Source organism: Colias croceus, chromosome 26 (assembly GCF_905220415.1).
Source record: "Colias croceus chromosome 26, ilColCroc2.1".
Taxonomy (NCBI): Eukaryota; Metazoa; Arthropoda; class Insecta; order Lepidoptera; family Pieridae; genus Colias; species Colias croceus.
The window spans coordinates 6428564-6445095 of record NC_059562.1 but is presented as its reverse complement, the minus strand read 5'-3'; the positions used below and the strand labels follow the sequence as shown (position 1 = coordinate 6445095).

General features: G+C 31.2%; 1 protein-coding gene across 4 annotated transcripts in view; it reads left to right on the top strand.

Moving 5' to 3' along the window:
- The first annotated feature begins 296 nt into the window (after positions 1-296).
- The window catches only part of LOC123703546 (paired box protein Pax-5), a 76645-nt gene continuing 60409 nt past the window's right edge, over positions 297-16532 (top strand). For all 4 annotated transcript variants that reach the window (XM_045651607.1, XM_045651606.1, XM_045651605.1 and 1 more), the window contains exon 1: positions 297-378. The gene's annotated coding sequence lies outside the window, so the exon portion shown is untranslated. The remainder of the gene's footprint in view (positions 379-16532) is intronic.

The window sequence follows — 16532 nt, the reverse complement described above, 5'->3', positions numbered from 1 at the left end:
TTACAGATAATACTTGATTAAAAGTATACGAAACATATACCTTATACGTATTTTAATAGATAATAATGTTAAGTCCATCCATACTTATTACATGAAGAAAATTCTATGAATAAAAGCACAGCGCACACAAATCTGTACCTTCAATTAGTTTTCCCCTTGAAGACTATCCCTAACCAAAAACTGTCATCATGAAGCTGCCTAATGATCGTTTTCCGTTAAGGTTTATATAAGTTGTGCCTGTGTGCGTGATGCGCAGGAGTGGCTGCTGTTCCACTCAGCCGCATTTGTGTTCTAACCGTCGCGCAACACAGACGTGCGCGTGGACAGTGTGTGTGTGTGTGCTTGTGTTAACTATTTGTGTGATTTCGCTGTATAGAGGTATGTTTTTTTTTTGTTTGTCGAATGTGAGAGGCTTCGTACAGGATTCTTATTGGATTAAATTATATTATTTTATATTGGATACGATAAAGTGCATTCTCGTTTAAGTCTTTTGTACGGGATTCTTGGTCACTGAAAGTGCGTAGAGAAATTATGGCATGTAAGTTGGAAATATTGTTATAAAACTCTTGTAGAGAAGAAACAGTTATGAAATAAATATATAAATAATAGAATGGAATAAGTTTCGTATGCTCTATGTAACAACTCTACATAATTTTAGGTATTGTTATCGTGACTGTGCTTTGGCCATGATTTTTTAATGCTTGAGGTTTTGTAGAGTACAATAAATATATTGAATTATTATTTCCTGGAATGGAAACTCTACATTTTAAATAATATCAAATATGTTTCCAATATTGTATATTTTTCGTAGTCATTAACTGATAAAGAAAGAAGAATTTTACAATATTATTAAAATATATTGTGTCATTAGTTTACTGAAAAATACTTTTTTATAAATTCAAATCAAATAAGTACCTACATGTATGTAAAAAAATGAATAAAAGAAGAAGGAAAACCATAATGACACTAACTCTACATAATAACAATTAAACTTTCTTATACTTAAATTTAACCAAAATGGCGTCGTTTAACAAAATATATACGAAAAATCATAAAATGATTTAAAATGTACACTTCTGACAATAATTGTCTAATTAAGAATTAAACGCCGGAAAACACAGGTTTTCCTAATTTTCCGACCTGAAAATTTTTATTTCATTAATAAGTACTATGCTTTTTAGTTTAATTTTTAAAACAATTGTGTATCAAAACAGAAAAAAAAAATACTTGTATATTCTATGACATGGAAAAGTAAGTTTAATGATAAACATCGTACAAGAAATGAAATTTTCCAGAATTTACTAAAACTTAGGTGGCGTCGCCGTCGGCTTCGTTTTAATGTTATAATTGAATGGTTTTGAAATTGTAACAGTGGTGATGATGTTGATGATGAGGTCCTTTATATATCTTAATTTAATCTATACTAATATTATAAAGCTGAAGAGTTTGTTTGTTTGAACGCGCTAATCTCGGGAACTACTGGTCCGATTTGAAAAATTCTTTCGTTGTTATTTAGCCCATTTATCGAGGAAGACTATGGGCTATATATTATTAAGCTACGACCGGAGCAATGCGGGTGAAACCGCGGGGAACAGCTTGTAATTTATAAACCTTGCAAAATACATCTTCTACATAGTGAAGAATACATTCATGGATAAAATTCACTTAAATTGGTAAAAAAATAATAAAATGTATTGAATTCAAAGTTCTTAAGACTTTAATTATTTTTTTTCTGTTTACAAAATAACGTAAATGCCTCGTGAACGACGGGATTCGAACCTATGCCTCATAAAAAACTACTTTAAAATAGCACCAAATATTATTTATCAGAAATAGTAAACGTTGCAATGATATTTATGCAAATTTTAATTACTTTTAATTACTTATATATTTGTTTTATCTCAAGGTCTTTATTTGCATTAAATAGTGATTAAAATTTAACAAAAACGAAAACATTTATAAAAGATTGAACGTACGGGAGTGTGCTAAATAATGGTACCTTCTTCATATAACTACACTATTGCAATAGATTACACGAATTCTAGTATTAAAACAATATTACAAAAAGCCTGCATTAACAATTATTTTAAGTTATTCATAATCTATCTGTCCACGAAGATTCATTCCGATCGGTAAAGTAGTTTATGCGTGAGTTACAAACACAATTCACACCATGATTATTTTTATTTATTAAGATTTATCTTTCAATAAAAAACATACGTTTGAAGTGTGTTATATATAATATTAAGTACTTGTAGGCTTTAAAGGTTATAAGGCAGATGCATTTCACGACTTGTTCCATTGATTGATTTTCTGTACTCTACTAGCTACTGTATGCATATTATAACAGACGGTTATATTTATTTTTATTATGCTTATAATTCTTCAATACATAAATATGTTAACCGTTACATACCTAGAAACAATATAGTTTAATAAATGGCATTATAACTTAGTAATCTCTTCCAGACAACCAAACCAAAATAATAAAAAAAAATTTTTTTTCTCCTCTAAGAATCCATAATAAATAAAAACTGTTTGTTTGTTTCCACCAAGAATCCATCTTCAAATGCCGAGTATAAAAAGGAAAAACATTATAAACGTTTAATAATACTTTTACTAACAATGTTTATAACCCAGTAAGTCCATGGGAACGTTGTAACAAAGTGCAACCTAGACCTAGCCGTTCCCACACTTGACGTGTTCAGATAAAATTGTCTTATGTAAGTTTTTAACGTTCTGACGTTGGATTCCGTTTTATGTGCCTTTAACTGATTGTCGTATGTGTATTATACATTTGTTTTATATTATTAGTAATTGTACATAGAGATTCTATAAAATTATAGGTATAGAAAAAATTAATAATACAGACACTAAGAGCAAAGTTAAATAAGTTATTAGGATGATAATAGTTAAGCATACATATTTTCAGACAAATGTGTGTTTACCTTAACCACACCCCGGACACTCCATACAAAATTATAGTTTTGACAGTCACACTGTAGAGACTGCAAATGTGTGTGTAAACTCTTTATGGTTGGCACATTTGTGACTAGCGTAAAAAAAAATTCGCGTTTTTCTGATGAAATACATCCGTAAACAGCACAATATCTAACCATTTTCTACGAAAAACGATAATCACAAATCCAAAATAATAAAATTGCTTTAAGTCAATTTGATTAATGTTGTCAATCTTCGTTGCGTTTCGTCTAAAGACGTCGTTGGTATCGTCCTTGCGGGGAAATGGGTACCATAACATGTCTGATCGTGCGGGGTGAGGTAAGTGTTTAATTTTGGCGGGAGGCGGAGAGTGTCCGTTCTGTAGCGTTTAGCTACTATTATGTATTCTGTGCCTTAACTTACCTTACCACCATGGACCCAATAAATATCTAGTTATCAATAAGGTTATATTCGTCCATGCTTACCACACAACAATGGGTGAACATAATTTGTTGAAACGAACTAAGCAGATAGATTATAGCTTGATATGAGCATTTATAATAGAGTATACCATTTGAACTATATAACTGTGTTAATAATTATAAGGAAAATAGTGCAGTTTTCTTGAATTAGATTCGGCAAAGATATCATATTATCTACCTACTAATATTATAAATGCGAAAGTTTGTGAGGATGTGTGTGTGTGTGTTTGTTACTCTTTCACGCAAATACTACTAAACCGATTACAATGAAATTTAGCACACATATAGAGGGTAACCTGGATTATCACATAGGGTAGGTTTTATCCCGGAACTCCCACGGACACAGGAACTATGCGGGTTTTCCTTTGAAAACGCGGGCGAAGCCACGGGCGGAAATCTAGTATAACAATATATAATTATATACATAGATTCGATACAAAAATTAAATTAATAAGTATGACGCATCTATAACGTTATAAATAAGTAGTATTGCGTATACTATTGCGAAGCTCAAAAATTAGCTAGATAGTAGATACTCTTTTAAAAATGTTTACACATAATATTTTAAAACAATATTAAGGATTAACATTTTACAGATAGTTGGACCATTCGAAAAGATTCTCGCAATGGTAATTATCATATTTTCCTGTTTATGTCATTTCATTGTTAATAACAATGTACATTATTATAAATGTAAATACGTAAGAATTCCATGAGATTTATATCCTCCATAAGTCGAATGAATTACATTATAAACACCTTTATTTAATAATTTAACGTACCCTTATAAATGCTGTAACTTTATGGATAAAATTATGAGGTACATATTATAAAATAGAGACAAACGTTTATCGGGATCAATGGACATTTTTTAAAACTGCTCATCAGATGGGACTTATAATTTAAGACTGATTGATTGACAAACATTCATACATATTACCCATAATATTCGCATTTATACAATATTAATTAGATTAGAAAACACATGAAATGATTGAACTCAGTAGTCATTCTCAAATTCATCTACATTCATCAATGTCCTACGAAAACGGGTAATTTTCGCGCACATAAATAAATGTAGAAAGAGTTATATTTAAATATAAAACCGTTTAAACGATACAAACTAATAGATACAATTGATACATTCATAATCTCGGTGGCAACACCTTTCCATCATTTTTTGTCGTTAAAAAGTAAAAAACACAACTCTATCACACTTTCTAAATACTCGTTGCATTAAGTACGACACGTTTAAGATTTTACATTGAGAGTTGTTTGAAGTATACATCAATATTAATCTGTTTATCGATAAAATAAAAAGATAAAGGATTTTTTGAATGTAGAGCAATGTTCGCTTAGTACATGGAATTTGTTTTTAGTTTTATGAATTCAAGGGTTTATTTTTAATTAGTACTTCATAATACGCTATATTAAATAATATATACGAAAAAATCATTAAGTCAATGAATATATATAGATATATAAATATGGTCTAGTAAGTTGAATCTGAAAAGAAATAAAAGAAATGGAAAGCACTAACTATAATGAAAGTACGATTACATTTCAATGTTAATAGTTAAGTTTAATTAAAGTACTACAGACTAATTTTATTGCACGGTAATGAGTATTTATCTACACGTATAATATAATAAAGCTGAAGAACTTGTTTGTTTGATTGCTCTGCTAACCTCTGGAACCACGGTCCGATTTGAATATATTTCACTGTTCGATAATCTATTTATCGAGGAAGGCTAGGCTACCTATATATTATCATCATGTTAAGACCAATAGGATCGGAACACTGCGGGTAAAACTGCGGGGCATAACTAGTGCACCTTTTAAATTGTCAATTCTAAATTTGTGGAATATCGTAGTAAGCAACTTCACACCGTAACCATTCGACTTGCAGCTAACTTCACACAAAACTTACTATTCACTAGAGTAAACGTTCAGTGTGCCTAGTGCGAGTTTTCATCGAGTACGAAACGTTACTATCGCATCTGCGTCACAGCGAAATTTGTATGGGGAATCAAAGCTTCCCCATACGTCCGCTAGGGGCGCTGTTCGATTTCCCATACTAATTCGGCTGTGACGCAAACGCGATAGTAACGTTTCGTACTCGATGAAAACTCGCACTAGGCACACTGTGCAGTCATTGTGTGGAACAAAATAGTGGCTTCCCTCCATTGGAGCATACGCCACGTGGTTGCTTAAATAATGAATAAATTCAAACTAAATATAACCAGCTTTGTTTTGGCTATGACGTCACATTTCTGCAAAGTTGCGGTTTTGTGACGTTACATTGAATAAAATTGCAACAAATATAACTATGATTATTCACAAAAATAAGGACAGTTAAATTGATAGTTTCTTTACATTATACAACGGCCTTTTTTGGCAATATTTTCTGTACATTTTTGGCTAATATACCAGCGTAATTGACTGCTAATTTGCATAAAATTAATTATCTTGGGTGATTCTCTTAGCATCTTTTTTAGAAAATATTGAATAGTGGACGTACCTAATTATTCTAATTATAATTTTATATACGCTACAAGTATTTATTCAGTTTTGTACCAAAATAGATTAAAAAACAAGTCAAACAGTTATTATATTCTCTATATCAATTCAAGTTGGTACGCATTTTTAACGCAGTTTGTTGCTCTCCAATTAAAGATTACTTACAGATCGAATTTCCCTTAAACCTCACATTTAGTGATCGATGTACCATCTATAGTATGATAAAATATAGGTTTAGTATACAAGTATGGGTATAGAACTTAGGTATAGAATGATAAGGGTATGCTATGAAATCGGTATGCCGTATAGGTACGATATGGGTATAGGTATGTCAAGATATCGGTATATCATTTGTTTGTTTTTGCTACCAAAACCTCGGCTAACAGTTTCTTCATCAATGAGAGGTCAGTACTATTTTGGATTGAGTGAACATGGCCAACGTGTGGAACCTGCCTTGCTCCATTGGAGCATGCGCCACGTGCTCTGTGTTCTGTTATATTTTGATACGAATTGTAAAGAGCGTTTTTTGTTTGTGGCATTGATATGCTGTTTGAACTGGTGTTAAGCGTATGTTTTGGATGAAGTTTGGTTCAGGGATAGATTATAGTATGCTTTAGCAGATAGGTTTCTGTCATAGATAATCTACCAAGTGGAAGAAGCATTAATAGGTTTTGTACTAAATTAAAGTTTAGTTAGTTGTAGTAGCGATAATCTGCTTCATAGTTGTAACTAGTAGTGGCTCTTGACTGGAGAGACACTGGCTTCGCCGACGCAACCAAGACGGTCCTATGAAAAACAAAATTACTGATAATATATAAAATATCGGCAAAAAATATAGAATTAAATATAGATAAAATATACTAATATTTTAGGAGTTGATTTCACAAATTAAATGCTACGTAACTAAAGTGAAAACTAAACAATCTGTGAATCTTATCATATATCTTAAAATACTAATATAAAACTCCAAATTATCCTAAAAAACCTTTAAGTTAGTGTTGCGCAAGTGCCCAGTAACCTTGCGAGTAATCGACATCGATAAAAAACCTATTAGCCAACTATCGACCTCTGTTTTTTAAGGGATGTGCTGATGGTCGATTTTTTTTACGTTTTCATTTGGGATTAGGGTCATTTTATAAACCAGGGCAGGTCCGTGACTCTAATTTTAAATTTAATTGAAACGACAATATGAACTTGGTGTAAGTTAGAAATTCGGATACATTGGTACTTTAGTTTGGGGTTTATGTGACTTCTTAATCTCTTTGTGTGTTATGTTTGTAAATAAATGTGTGTCTATGTCTATGTCTTACGCTGGTTTAGAAATACTGTATAGATTGGTATGTAATTATAAGAATTATATTACTAAAACTTAATTATTATTTATTATATAATTTAATTACATTACATATTATGATAAGTAGCAACATAAAATGTTTAGAAATGTAGAGTCGTCGAGATGAAAGATATTTTTGTTCTGTCGCAACAAATGCTACAGAATCGATTCACAGCATTAGTAATTTAATAATAAGCTTGAAGAACATACCTAATATAAAATACTAGCTGCTCCGCGCGGTTTCACCCCCGTGGCTCCACCCCTGTTGGTCGTAGCGTGATGATATATAGCCTATAACCTTCCTCGATAAATGGGCTATCTAACACCGAAAAAAATTCTCAAATCGGACCAGTAGTTCCCGAGATTAGCGCGTTCAAACAAACAAACAAACAAACTCTTCAGCTTTATAATATTAAGTATAGATTGTATTTACACATTTACCCTAACCCTGATCTACAGGCAGTTTTTACCACGTTACTACGTCACAGAAAACTTAACAGTATACATTTATAAATTTTTAAATACGCGGTAAACTTCAATCCCATTAAAAATAGAATAGAAACGGTTGATTTTGTCAAATATCCAAGCAAGGTTAGGCCAAGTTCACACAAGCTGAGGTCGATCATTGTCCACGCTTATTTGAGTAAGAATTATTTAATTGTATTTTGTTATGGATTAAAATAAGATGACATTGATGATTTTTTTAATTCACGGTACTGAAGGGCGTTTAATTGTTTATTTGTTTGTATTAGTTATACTATGATAATTGTGAATTGGATTCGTATACGTTATGTAATTTAAAAATAGGAAAACTCGCACAAAAGTATTGAGTTATAATTTAGAAATTCACAACAAAATGAGAGTGAATGCTAGGTTATTTTATTGCAAGAAGTACTTAGTTCAGGTATAGACACATAAATTGGTTTTCATCAAAGATAGAACTAATGGATGAGCTAAATTTTAAAGAAAGAGAATATCTAACATGTCTGTTCAAAAAAAGCATCCGTGAAACGTCGACGATAGCTTTATACTATACTAAAATACATTGATGTTAAACTATCCAGATAGTTTAGTTATTTTTGTCACATAGTTACACAAGCAGTAAATAACTATTAACTAGCTACATTGACAAACATTACTGTACAACAATAAAATCTCATTAAAATAACAATTTAACATCCATAATTAATGATCAAATCCAGACAATAAACAAAATTATTCGAACAATGGCGGCCGCTCTAAAAACCGTCATTACATCCTTTCCTGAGGGAAATCCATTTTGGCTCGCTCCCATTTCCCATGCCTCCACAATGCGCAGGCGCAGACAAAATGGCTGCCGCTGACGTCACTCCGGAAACGGCTCCATTTTGAATTTGGAACGGTCGAACGAGCAATGGCGGAACATCCGGCGAAGACGTTACAATGAGCGCGCGATCAGATCTAGTTTGTCGTCTTAATTTATGCAAATAATTGTGGGTTGCTTAATTTTTTGCGTCTAATATGAAACATGTTATTATCCGAACCATTATATGCTCCTATAATTATTATGAGTAAATCTTGTTCAACATTTTCTGGACGTGTGCTTGAAAATGAAGAAAAAAATTAGCGTTTGCGATTTACGTCGCTTATAACGTTAATTAATAATATCATAATGAACCAGTTCTATCTTTAGCACTTTATTTTTAATATTGATTAAAATATAAGTATTAATGAAAGAGAAAAATCCATGAAAGATAGTTAATAAAATGCTTTAGGTAAATTTAATTAACTTCTAGGCTCTTAAAGTATAATTTTGTAAAGAAAAACGTAAGTCATTGAGAATAAAGGATCTTCCTTTCAAATAAAAACAATTTTTTATCAGTATATCGATAAATTTTTTTTTAAATGATACGAAAATACTGAATCGGTAGTCGTGTGAAGTTCCGATACAAGCAATAATGATTTGAAATGGTAAACAGACCGCTAATCGCTGTGGTTACGTGTAGGGAGGTGCACTATTATCGATAGAGTCGATAATTTTATTTTTACGAGGAATTTTGTGGATTAGTTGACAGACATATTAAAATTCAAGGCAAATTACATATTATTGACTTAACTATTATTATTTTTAACTACTTTAAATACATTGTGAGTCATCAGTTTATCAGCAAAAAATACAAGAACCAATTTTATAACATTTTCATGCTTTAAATGTAGAGCAAGTCCCTTTTTTACAGCAAAATTTGTTATTCACCCGTATCGATCAAGTCAACGTCGAATTCAATAACGATTTATTGCAATTATCGATAAGAATGCAAGCATCACTAATCAATACGAACGGTGGCTATCTTTTAGAAATAGAAAACTCAATATTAGGTTTCGAATCCATTTATAATTTTATTTCGTTCGAACGGTAGTAATGACATTATTATTTAAATGAAATAAACATACAAAAAGTGATGCGGTTTTGAAAGGGACTTAAATGGTTTTAAAGCGAGATTTAAAGCTGAATGCCAAACTTGATAATAGTATCGAGAAAAATATATATTTTTATGGTGATTTAGTATTCAATACTTGAAGTTATGTGTAAGACATTTGGCCAGCACGTTAATTTTTAGCATAGAAGATTACAATAATATATTAAATAGAGGGAAAAAGTTATTGTGAAAATGTTCAAAACCTGTTTGTTAGACGATGTTTACGTAAAATAATGAATGGTATAGCGAACAAATCACGTTTTAAAATGCTATGAATGGTTACATATCTAAGGAGGTTTCTCCTCTATATAAACGACTATAGCTGTTGAGTTTGATTCCCTCAAATTATCGTGTAAAAACACATGTAGAATAAAAACAGTCCCAAAGAAGATTTATTAAATTTTCTTTTACTGTCAAAGAATTACAACTACGGTTGTGAATGAACTCTGATACTCCCTGTTTTTTTTTCAACGTTAGTGTAAAACAAATGCTAGAAAAAGGGCGCCAAAACAAAAGTTTAAGAAGAGTATCGAGAACAATGGGACAAAGGTAACGAGAGACGGACCACTACAGACTGACCGCATCCGCCACCTGTAGGTACCCAGTATCAAGTGATTTTAGAGACAATCACTATGAAACCACAGATCTATAGAACATATACACATATAGGTTTATACAACAAATATACGTATTGATTTTTTTTGTAAAAGTTTTGAAAAACAAACTATAAAAAAGATTTTGGAAAAAAAATTTTAAACGCAAAATTAAGTATGATTGAAATTACATTTATATAATGTACTAGTAAATCAAGGAGAGTATTGTAGAGTCAATTTTCAATGTATCATTCGCTTATAGTACCTATTGTATTTATTTACTAAAGTTTTATAATGGGTTACTATTTTATAAGTTCCTTATGTGATACGAGTTAAAATATTAGGTAGTGAAAAGTATTTCACATCTGTTCCAATTCTCGTTCTTTTCCGGTTTGATACCTTCAAATCAGTCCAATAAGCTATACCGATATATGACTTCGGGAATCGAAACTAGGACCCCTTGGATCTTCTTTACATTAACCACTTTACCAAAATGGCGGTTATACATAAAAGGAAGAAAATCGTTACTTTGGTTGAAGTTATAGGTACCTACTTCTTTTGGCGCGATGGAGAAAAATGATGAGAATGAATTTTTACGATGCGCGCGCACACCGACACCCAAATTTAACAGCATGAAGTTAGTTCTAGGTGGTATGAATATTGATAACTATATTCAAGTTGTATATTCTAGTAGTTTTTCCATACGCAAAAGAAGTATAACTTCTAACGCGTGTACATAAGTACACATACCTACTATTTTTTTATTATTATAACATGAACAAGGAAAAATATCCTGTCAATGGATGCATTGCTTCATTATCAGGATATTTTAGCTCAATATTATTATATAAGATAGAGTCATTATTATAAGAAGTGCATTTTAGGACATCACGCTTAGTCGTGACCTAGGTTTTCACGGTCCAGTGGGATCTAAGTCATATTTTTCAGAAGTCTAAAAAAACTAACCTAAAAATAATATTATATTTAAAACATCTTCCATGTCTCTTCTTGGTCAATATATCTTATATTGTCCAAGCATTTAGTAAACAATAACAATAAAATAAAATGAACAACTAATAAAAAACATAAAACGGCAGCACAAACCTCGATAAACTTAAAACTTAGTTTAGTCGATTGATAACTCAAAGTAAATCTTCGTACCAAACGAGCTTTTAAAAGCTTTAACAGTTTTTATCTCCATTCAAATATGACAACTATTCACTGCAAAGTAATTTTAATCTTATTATCTATAAGGGTATTTATATAATATGCTAAAGTTCCAAGTCCATAATTACAAATCATTTTTGACACAGTACACATCCACACACAAACATCATAAATTATACTTTTAATCTATACTAATATTATAAAGCTGAAGAGTTTGTTTGTTTGTTTGTTTGTTTGTTTGAACGCGCTAATCTCAGGAACTACTGGTCCTATTTGAAAAATTCTTTCGCTGTTATATAGCCCATTTATCGAGGAAGGTTATAGGCTATGTGTCATCACTCTACGACCAACAGGGGTGGAGCCACAGGGGTGAAACCGCGCGCAGCAGCTAGTTTAAAAATATATTTAAAGCCATTTCGGCATAAGTAATAGACACAAACAACAAATAAACCTCTAACCACAAAAATATATAAAACCATAGTATTATCTAGAGAGCGTCTAGCCCAGGGCTACATCTGAGAGACCTAGATTCACAAATACTTAGGTATTCAGCTCCGCGGGCGACACTTTCTTTAGCGAAGTCTAAATAACGTTTTGTTATTTTACTATCTATTTATAAGTGCTGTAGTTTATAGCACAACTTTGTGTGGATTGAATTTTTGTGACAAGAAAAAATAAAAAGTGTAACTAGTTTATAATAAGTAAATAATTTTTAAGTTAATTAATTTGAACTCAAACTCAAAAATGAACACAAGACTTCGTTTAGAAGCGGTTTTGAACATCAAAATATAAAAAAAAAATTACCACCGTTTTGGGAAGAAGTTTATTATATAACTAACAATAAAATAATATTTTAAACAATCATAAATAAATTAGAACTATGCAGGTTTTAACCAGAAATACCTAGGTCGTAATTACTGAGTTAGGTTCTGAGACAAAAAACGAGGAATAAAAGATACCTACTTCCTGACAATTACCGTTAAACTACTGTTGAAAAACTGCAACGAATTTTTAAACTACCGTCTTTTCATTTTACATAATATTGAACAATTTTCATTGCAATTTATTTAAAAGTATCATACAAATTGCATTATATTTATGAAAACTATCGTACTTAATTTATGAAAACTAGATAATAAACGATAAACATGCCTATTGCCTAGTTTTAAATTGAGCTTTATATCTTACAAAGTTTACCAGTTTTGTTTAATTCATTTAATTTACACAAAACGAAAAAATAGCGTGTGTGTCGAGCACACGGGTGAGAAGTGAAACTAGCAAGATTCAAAGATATCAAAATCGTCGCCTTACTCCATTACGTGACGGTATTGCCATGACGCAACTTTAAATTTTATTCTCTCAACGCGCCTAAATACATTTCAGTTCAAAAGAACAATTAATCTCATTCTCTACTTTTTAAAATTTCATCCAATCGCGTGTCACTTTCGCGTGACTAAACATTCTAAAACATAAGTTCACATTCTTGTTCAATAAATAATTTATTATAATATTGTGTACAATGTCAGTTGTTTACTTCGAGCTAACGAGGAAGTAAAACAGCTGATTGTAACTGTAGTAACGGAAAGTGGACACCTGACTGAGGGACGGTTTGACCTTAAGAAAAAGTTCTTATAAGCTCTGATAAAGGATCGTGTGTCTATGGCTGTTTCCCGCCAAAATCGAATCTTGGTTCGGCATGTAATTTAAAATTCGAATATATGTAATTTAAAAAAAAATTGATAGATAAATAAAAAAGTGAACTGTCATTCGAGAAATATCTTGGATTTGGAATGATGGTTGAAATCTTGGTTGAAATGGTTTGAAATTTGAATGTGATGAAATAAAATTTGTTATAAGAATAGTCTGTCAAATTGAGATAATTTGAAAAATTTGGCGCTAATACTTCTTGATTTACAATACTATGTCATTAAACAAATATAAAAACAATTAATATCACTACAATTTATAGAACCTCATCCAATCTAACAATTTCCCGCCAAATCCTCAACCGCCAAAATAATAATTACAGACAGTTTTTATTTCCCTATCATTGTCATCGCAGGAAATGACTTCACCCCTTGTAATTGGGCATAGCACCACGCGTCGGCATTTGAATGAAGCCTGCATTATCTATGCTTTTTATAAACTTTTTTCAACTGTCAATCGGGTTTTTGACAGTGAAAGTGCATTAAACATGGACAAGAGTGATCATAGACAATATCATGAGTTCTATTTTGTCTATCAAGCCTCGAAAATCAAAAATCAAAATACGCTTGCATGTGGATTCAACTTGTGGTCAATGATCTCTTGATATTACTTAGTACCGTAAATTTTTCATTTGAATCGATAAAAAAATGAATAATTATTCTAGTCATTGGTATTTTATAACAAACATGCATAATATAATATAAGGACTCTGATCAAGGAATAATGATGTAACAAATACGTGCATTTTTTCATTCACTTTAAATTGCCCTCGTCAATCGTCATAATATGAAGATTTTATTTTATTATTCGAGCACTTGTGTCTGTGCTTGTATGTCACCTTTTTGGTACGCTTGTAAAATACGTCCTTGATGGATTTTATTGTCATAATTGACGTCAATTTCGTGAGAATACTGCAAAAAAATTTTGAAATCGAAATTTAAAATATTGGCGCCCAAATTTTAAATTTCGATTTTCTAGACAAAAATGAAACGAATTTTAAGCGCCAAATTTTAAACTTCGAATTTTCCACAATTTCTTTGAATCATTCTACGTCATAGATTCCACGTGGGCAGTTAATAGAATAGTTTAACCTCGCTTGACATTTGCAATGTTGCTAGCTATAAAAAAAATCACGCGCCCCTTCAACTGGCAACACCTGTAGTTTACTTGGAGTTTCTTCAACGGTTGCTGCCCTTTCACAGGGCAATGACATTTCATATACGATTTCAGTTCAGGTGTTATTTATTGGTTTATTAAATAGTAGATCTGATTAGATAGTAATTAATTTATACATATATATAATATTTTGTACGTGCATAAATAAGAGTTGTTTCTTACTTGTTTGTGACGATTTTAGATTTATGTAAGAGGAGTAGGTTTTAGAGTTATGAGATGAAGAAGCTTTTTAAGCTTAAGGAGAAGTTATGAAATATTATTTTATTAGAGAAATGTTGTATTGGATTATACTTAGCTTTAGGTTGATCTTAAATAGAACTAGGGGCTGAAAATATTCGATTCAAATACAGGATATAAACGTATCCGGGAACGAAATTATATCCAAATTCGTTCATCCGTTTCCGTATATCCGTATATTTCTAACAAAAGTATATTAGCGTTTATTGAACTGTATAAATTCCACATAACCTCACACTAACCATATAAAATAATAAAAAATTTCCCGCGTTTTTCATCGTGGGGTGGTTTTTAAATTCAAATAATATGCAAATGTATATATTACAGTGACAGGTGTTGGATTTATGTGTGAATTTTTATTCACATGTAACGCCATTTAATAATGGTCATTATGTCGCTTTATGAGCTTAACAATGAGCTATCGGTTTGGCAAAATTTATCGATACTGGTTGAGCCGTTTTAACATAACCGCTTCTATACAATAATTATATTTTGGAATACTTAATATATAATCGTGTTTTGTAGGAAAAGCGTAAATGTTTTTCTAATCAATTAACTTTATGGAAATTATTAAATTGCCATAAAACTTAGATAATAAATTATTTTAAAAACCGCCATAATTTTGTGAATGCATGATGCATCCATACTTACAGACACACAAGAAACTTATCTTTCGTCTTTGTTATATTAAAATAGATTAAAACGACGTGTGGCACTCGGGGACTGCCGCGGTAAAGCTATTGCATGCTATGCCTTCAAGCAACACCTCCGCCCGTCGGAGTGGGGAGCGTGAGGTTTTTTCGTTACGGAATTTCTCGATTCGGTCCCCGCGCTCAAGGCCCGCGATAGAAGCTATGCAATAGCTTAAAAATTGTTTGATATTTTACAGCTGTATTTTATATACCGAAAAAAAATCTCCTGTTTAAATTTTAAAATTATAAAATTTCTACGTAACTTCAACTTACCCTATTTCATGTATCCGTTAAAAATAGAATTTAAATAACTTTAAGGAAGTCGTTTGCATCTCCCATTATAATAGAAAAGCTATTATAGAACATTAGGGTCTGTCCGTATGTCGCGTGCCGTTGTATCAGGTGTTTGGTGTTAGGGGATTATTTTATTCTTCTTGAATATTTAATTGTTTATAAAACTTTTTTTATGATAACTTTAAGAAAATAGCCGTTAGAAATCCATACTAATATTATAAATGCGAAAGTAACTCTGTCTGTCTGTTACTCAATCACGCCTAAACTACGGAACCAATTTTCATGAAATTTGGTATGGAGATATTTTGATACCCGAGAAAGGACATAGGCTAACGGGAACTATGCGAGTTTTTCTTTGACTGCGCGGGTGAAGCCGCGAGCGGAAACCTAGTATTAGGTAAATAAACGTTTTAAGTGAAGCACTAGTATTCTTATTATAGGTAAGTATGTATTTCTGAACCTGATAAAAATTATAAAATATTATATCAATTAAACATTATTAATAAGCCCATGTAATTATAACAGTTTTTGGCTCTAGGTATTTCAGTTAAAATTCAAGTATAGGGAGTAAGGACCTAAAGCATTTAAAAATATGTTTTAAAATATAAAAAAAGACTAGGTATCAAAAGAAAATAAAAGTAAATTGGCGCCAAATTCACTAACGTCAATAAGGTTGGCCGTTGGCCTCTGCCATTGATACAGGGTGAAAGAGTTAAACACGTTTATAGGGGTACCTAACATGTATTCCCTTAATGACATAGCTTTTTTTATATTTCCTTGAATATCCGTTACCATAATTTATAGATATTATTTTGAATAACTTAACATTTCATTTAATGTTGATTATTAATATTTTTTAACTCCTGCAGTATAACTAACTTTTGCTCTAGGACATATAAAACGTTAATACTAATTTATATATTAATAATCTATTT